Genomic DNA, 6,909 nt, shown 5'->3' with positions numbered 1-6,909 from the left:
CCCTTTCTGTGTGTCCCTCACACTCTGTCCCTTTCTGCGTGTCCCTCACACTCTGTCGCTTTCTGTGTGTCCCTCACACTCTGTCCCTTTCTGCGTGTCCCTCACACTCTGTCCCTTTCTGCGTGTCCCTCACACTCTGTCCCTTTCTGCGTGTCCCTCCCACTCTGTCCCTTTCTGCGTGTCCCTCCCACTCTGTCCCTTTCTGTGTGTCCCTCACACTCTGTCCCTTTCTGTGTGTCCCTCGCAGTCTGCCCCTTTCTGCGTGTCCCTCACACTCTGTCCCTTTTATGTGTCCCTCACACTCTGTCCCTTTCTGTGTGTCCCTCCCACTCTGTCCCTTTCTGCCTGTCCCTCCCACTCTGTCCCTTTCTGCGTGTCCCTCCCACTCTGTCCCTTTCTGCGTGTCCCTCACACTCTGTCCCTTTCTGCGTGTCCCTCACACTCTGTCCCTTTCTGCGTGTCCCTCACACTCTGTCCCTTTCTGCGTGTCCCTCACACTCTGTCCCTTTCTGTGTGTCCCTCCCACTCTGTCCCTTTCTGCGTGTCCCTCCCACTCTGTCCCTTTCTGCGTGTCCCTCACACTCTGTCCCTTTCTGCGTGTCCCTCACACTCTGTCCCTTTCTGCGTGTCCCTCACACTCTGTCCCTTTCTGCGTGTCCCTCACACTCTGTCCCTTTCTGCGTGTCCCTCACACTCTGTCCCTTTCTGCGTGTCCCTCACACTCTGTCCCTTTCTGTGTGTCCCTCCCACTCTGTCCCTTTCTGCGTGTCCCTCCCACTCTGTCCCTTTCTGCGTGTCCCTCACACTCTGTCCCTTTCTGCGTGTCCCTCACACTCTGTCCCTTTCTGCGTGTCCCTCACACTCTGTCCCTTTCTGCGTGTCCCTCACACTCTGTACCTTTCCGCGTGTCCCTCCCACTCTGTCCCTTTCTGCGTGTCGCTCACACTCTGTCCCTTTCAACGTGTCCCTCACACTCTGTTCCTTTCTGCGTGTCCCTCACAATCAGTGCCTTTCTGTGTGTCCCTCGTATTCTCTGTCCCGTACTCTGTGTCCCTCACACTTTTTGCTTTTCTGTGTTTCCCTCACACTCTGTCCCTTTCTGCGTGTCTCTCACACTCTGTCCCTTTCTGTGAGTCCCTCACAATCTGTCCCTTTCTGTGTGTCGATCACACTGTGTCCCGTTCTGTGAGACTCTCACACTCTGTCCCTTTCGTGAGTCCCTCACACTCTGTCCCTTTTCGTGTGCCCCTCACACTCGATCCCTGTCTGTTTGTCTCTCACACTCTGTCCCTTTCTGTTAGTCTCTCACACTCTGTCCCTTTCTGTCTGTCTCTCACACTCTGTCCCATTCTGTGTGTCTCGAACACTCTGTCGCTTTCTGTGTGTCCCTCACACTCTGTTCCTTTCTGTGTGTCTATCACATTTTGTCCACTTCTGTGTGTCCCTCAGACTCTGTGCCTTTCTGTGTGTCCCTCACACTCTGTGCCTTTCTGTGTTTCCCTCACACTCTGTTCCTTTCTGTGTGTCTATCACATTTTGTCCACTTCTGTGTGTCCCTCAGACTCTGTGCCTTTCTGTGTGTCCCTCACACTCTGTGCCTTTCTGTGTGTCCCTCACACTCTGTGCCTTTCTGTGTTTCCCTCACACTCTGTGCCTTTCTGTGTTTCCCTCACACTCTGTGCCTTTCTGTGTGTCCCTCACACTCTGTGCCTTTCTGTGTGTCCCTCAGACTCTGTCCCTTTTCTTGTGCCCCTCACACTCGATCCCTGTCTGTTTCTCTCTCACACTCTGTCCCTTTCTGTTTGTCTCTCATAGTCTGTCCCTTCCTGTCTGTCTCTCACACTCTGTCCCTTTCTGTGTGTCTATCACACTTTGTCCCTTTCTGTGAGACTCTCACACTCTGTCCCTTTCGTGAGTCCCTGACACTCTGTCCCTTTCTGTGTGGCCCTCACACTCTGTCCCTTTCTGTGTGTCCCTCACACTCTGTCCCTTTCTGCGTGTCCCTCACACTCTGTCCCTTTCTGCATGTCCCTCACACTCTGTCCCTTTCTGTGTGTCCCTCACACTCTGTCCCTTTCTGTGTGTCCCTCGCAGTCTGCCCCTTTCTGCGTGTCCCTCACACTCTGTCCCTTTTATGTGTCCCTCACACTCTGTCCCTTTCTGTGTGTCCCTCACACTCTGTCCCTTTCTGTGTGTCCCTCACACTCTGTCCCTTTCTGCGTGTCCCTCACACTCTGTCCCTTTCTGCATGTCCCTCACACTCTGTCGCATTCTGCCTGTCCCTCACATTCTGTCCCTTTCTGCGTGTCCCTCCCACTCTGTCCCTTTCTGCCTGTCCCTCCCACTCTGTCCCTTTCTGCGTGTCCCTCCCACTCTGTCCCTTTCTGCGTGTCCCTCACACTCTGTCCCTTTCTGCGTGTCCCTCACACTCTGTCCCTTTCTGCGTGTCCCTCACACTCTGTCCCTTTCTGCGTGTCCCTCACACTCTGTCCCTTTCTGTGTGTCCCTCCCACTCTGTCCCTTTCTGCGTGTCCCTCCCACTCTGTCCCTTTCTGCGTGTCCCTCACACTCTGTCCCTTTCTGCGTGTCCCTCACACTCTGTCCCTTTCTGCGTGTCCCTCACACTCTGTCCCTTTCTGCGTGTCCCTCACACTCTGTCCCTTTCTGCGTGTCCCTCACACTCTGTCCCTTTCTGCGTGTCCCTCACACTCTGTACCTTTCTGCGTGTCCCACAAACTCTGTCCCTTTCTGCGTGTCCCTCCCACTCTGTCCCTTTCTGCATGTCCCTCCCACTCTGTCCCTTTCTGCGTGTCCCTCCCACTCTGTCCCTTTCTGCGTGTCCCTCCCACTCTGTCCCTTTCTGCGTGTCCCTCCCACTCTGTCCCTTTCTGCGTGTCCCTCCCACTCTGTCCCTTTCTGCGTGTCCCTCCCACTCTGTCCCTTTCTGCGTGTCCCTCCCACTCTGTCCCTTTCTGCGTGTCCCTCCCACTCTGTCCCTTTCTGCGTGTCCCTCCCACTCTGTCCCTTTCTGCGTGTCCCTCCCACTCTGTCCCTTTCTGCGTGTCCCTCCCACTCTGTCCCTTTCTGCGTGTCCCTCCCACTCTGTCCCTTTCTGCGTGTCCCTCCCACTCTGTACCTCTCTGCGTGTCCCACACACTCTGTCCCTCTCTGCGTGTCCCTCACACTCTGTCCCTATCTGCGTGTCCCTCCCACTCTGTCCCTTTCTGCGTGTCCCTCCCACTCTGTCCCTTTCTGCGTGTCCCTCCCACTCTGTCCCTTTCTGCGTGTCCCTCCCACTCTGTCCCTTTCTGCGTGTCGCTCACACTCTGTCCCTTTCTGCGTGTCCCTTTCTGTGCGTCGCTCAAACTCTGTCCCTTTCAGCGTGTCCCTCGCACTCTGTTCCTTTCTGCGTGTCCCTCACAATCAGTGCCTTTCTGTGTGTCCCTCGTATTCTCTGTCCCGTACTCTGTGTCCCTCACACTTTTTGCTTTTCTGTGTTTCCCTCACACTCTGTCCCTTTCTGCGTGTCTCTCACACTCTGTCCCTTTCTGTGAGTCCCTCACAATCTGTCCCTTTCTGTGTGTCGATCACACTGTGTCCCGTTCTGTGAGACTCTCACACTCTGTCCCTTTCGTGAGTCCCTCACACTCTGTCCCTTTTCGTGTGCCCCTCACACTCGATCCCTGTCTGTTTGTCTCTCACACTCTGTCCCTTTCTGTTAGTCTCTCACACTCTGTCCCTTTCTGTCTGTCTCTCACACTCTGTCCCATTCAGTGTGTCTCGAACACTCTGTCGCTTTCTGTGTGTCCCTCACACTCTGTTCCTTTCTGTGTGTCTATCACATTTTGTCCACTTCTGTGTGTCCCTCAGACTCTGTGCCTTTCTGTGTGTCCCTCACACTCTGTGCCTTTCTGTGTTTCCCTCACACTCTGTGCCTTTCTGTGTGTCCCTCACACTCTGTGCCTTTCTGTGTTTCCCTCACACTCTGTGCCTTTCTGTGTTTCCCTCACACTCTGTGCCTTTCTGTGTGTCCCTCACACTCTGTCCCTTTCTGCGTGTCCCTCACACTCTGTCCCTTTCTGCATGTCCCTCACACTCTGTCGCATTCTGCGTGTCCCTCCCACTCTGTCCCTTTCTGCGTGTCCCTCCCACTCTGTCCCTTTCTGCGTGTCCCTCACACTCTGTCCCTTTCTGCGTGTCCCTCACACTCTGTCCCTTTCTGCGTGTCCCTCACACTCTGTCCCTTTCTGCGTGTCCCTCACACTCTGTCCCTTTCTGCGTGTCCCTCACACTCTGTCCCTTTCTGCGTGTCCCTCACACTCTGTCCCTTTCTGTGTGTCCCTCCCACTCTGTCCCTTTCTGCGTGTCCCTCCCACTCTGTCCCTTTCTGCGTGTCCCTCACACTCTGTCCCTTTCTGCGTGTCCCTCACACTCTGTCCCTTTCTGCGTGTCCCTCACACTCTGTCCCTTTCTGCGTGTCCCTCACACTCTGTACCTTTCTGCGTGTCCCTCCCACTCTGTCCCTTTCTGCCTGTCCCTCCCACTCTGTCCCTTTCTGCGTGTCCCTCCCACTCTGTCCCTTTCTGCGTGTCCCTCCCACTCTGTCCCTTTCTGCGTGTCCCTCCCACTCTGTCCCTTTCTGCGTGTCCCTCCCACTCTGTCCCTTTCTGCGTGTCCCTCCCACTCTGTCCCTTTCTGCGTGTCCCTCCCACTCTGTCCCTTTCTGCGTGTCCCTCCCACTCTGTCCCTTTCTGCGTGTCCCTCCCACTCTGTCCCTTTCTGCGTGTCCCTCCCACTCTGTCCCTTTCTGCGTGTCCCTCCCACTCTGTCCCTTTCTGCGTGTCCCTCCCACTCTGTCCCTTTCTGCGTGTCCCTCCCACTCTGTCCCTTTCTGCGTGTCCCTCCCACTCTGTCCCTTTCTGCGTGTCCCTCCCACTCTGTACCTCTCTGCGTGTCCCACACACTCTGTCCCTCTCTGCGTGTCCCTCACACTCTGTCCCTATCTGCGTGTCCATCACACTCTGTCCCTTTCTGCGTGTCCCTCCCACTCTGTCCCTTTCTGCGTGTCCCTCCCACTCTGTCCCTTTCTGCGTGTCGCTCACACTCTGTCCCTTTCTGCGTGTCCCTTTCTGTGCGTCGCTCAAACTCTGTTCCTTTCTGCGTGTCCCTCACACTCTGTTCCTTTCTGCGTGTCCCTCACAATCAGTGCCTTTCTGTGTGTCCCTCGTATTCTCTGTCCCGTACTCTGTGTCCCTCACACTTTTTGCTTTTCTGTGTTTCCCTCACACTCTGTCCCTTTCTGCGTGTCTCTCACACTCTGTCCCTTTCTGTGAGTCCCTCACAATCTGTCCCTTTCTGTGTGTCGATCACACTGTGTCCCGTTCTGTGAGACTCTCACACTCTGTCCCTTTCGTGAGTCCCTCAAACTCTGTCCCTTTTCGTGTGCCCCTCACACTCGATCCCTGTCTGTTTGTCTCTCACACTCTGTCCCTTTCTGTTAGTCTCTCACACTCTGTCCCTTTCTGTCTGTCTCTCACACTCTGTCCCATTCTGTGTGTCTCGAACACTCTGTCGCTTTCTGTGTGTCCCTCACACTCTGTTCCTTTCTGTGTGTCTATCACATTTTGTCCACTTCTGTGTGTCCCTCAGACTCTGTGCCTTTCTGTGTGTCCCTCACACTCTGTGCCTTTCTGTGTTTCCCTCACACTCTGTTCCTTTCTGTGTCTCTATCACATTTTGTCCACTTCTGTGTGTCCCTCAGACTCTGTGCCTTTCTGTGTGTCCCTCACACTCTGTGCCTTTCTGTGTGTCCCTCACACTCTGTGCCTTTCTGTGTTTCCCTCACACTCTGTGCCTTTCTGTGTTTCCCTCACACTCTGTGCCTTTCTGTGTGTCCCTCACACTCTGTGCCTTTCTGTGTGTCCCTCAGACTCTGTCCCTTTTCTTGTGCCCCTCACACTCGATCCCTGTCTGTTTCTCTCTCACACTCTGTCCCTTTCTGTTTGTCTCTCATACTCTGTCCCTTCCTGTCTGTCTCTCACACTCTGTCCCTTTCTGTGTGTCTATCACACTTTGTCCCTTTCTGTGAGACTCTCACACTCTGTCCCTTTCGTGAGTCCCTGACACTCTGTCCCTTTCTGTGTGTCCCCAGTATTCTCTGTCCCTTTCTGTGTGGCCCTCACACTCTGTGCCTTTCTGTGTGTCTATCACATTTTGTCCATTTCTGTGTGCCCCTCACACTCTGTCCCTGTCTGTTTGTCTCACACACTCTGTCCCTTTCTGTGTGTCTGTCACACTTTGTCCCTTTCTGTGAGACTCTCACACTCTGTCCCTTTCGTGAGTCCCTCACACTCTGTGCCTTTCTGTGTGTCCCTCACACTCTGTGCCTTTCTGTGTTTCCCTCACACTCTGTGCCTTTCTGTGTTTCCCTCACACTCTGTGCCTTTCTGTGTTTCCCTCACACTCTGTCCCTTTCTGTGTGTCCCTCACACTCTTTCCCTTTCTGTGTGTCCCTCACACTCTGTGCCTTTCTGTGTTTCCCTCACACTCTGTCCCTTTCTGTGTGTCCCTCACACTCTTTCCCTTTCTGTGTGTCCCTCACACTCTGTGCCTTTCTGTGTTTCCCTCACACTCTTTCCCTTTCCGTGTGTCCCTCACACTCTGTCCCTTTCTGTGTGTCCCTCACACTCTGTCCCGTTCTGTGTGTCTCGAACACTCTGTCCGTTTCTGTGTGTCCCCAGTATTCTCTGTCCTGTCCTGTGTGTCCCCCACACTCTGTCCCTTTCTGTGTGTCCCTCGTATTCTCTGTCCCATTCTGTGTGTCCCTCACACTCTGTCCCTTTCTGTTTGTCCCTCACACTCTGTGCCTTTCTGTGTGTCCCTCACACTCTTTCCCTTTCTGTGTGTCCC

This window comes from Heptranchias perlo, unplaced genomic scaffold (assembly GCF_035084215.1).
Source record: "Heptranchias perlo isolate sHepPer1 unplaced genomic scaffold, sHepPer1.hap1 HAP1_SCAFFOLD_276, whole genome shotgun sequence".
Classification (NCBI taxonomy): Eukaryota; Metazoa; Chordata; class Chondrichthyes; order Hexanchiformes; family Hexanchidae; genus Heptranchias; species Heptranchias perlo.
This window is presented reverse-complemented; position numbering follows the sequence as displayed.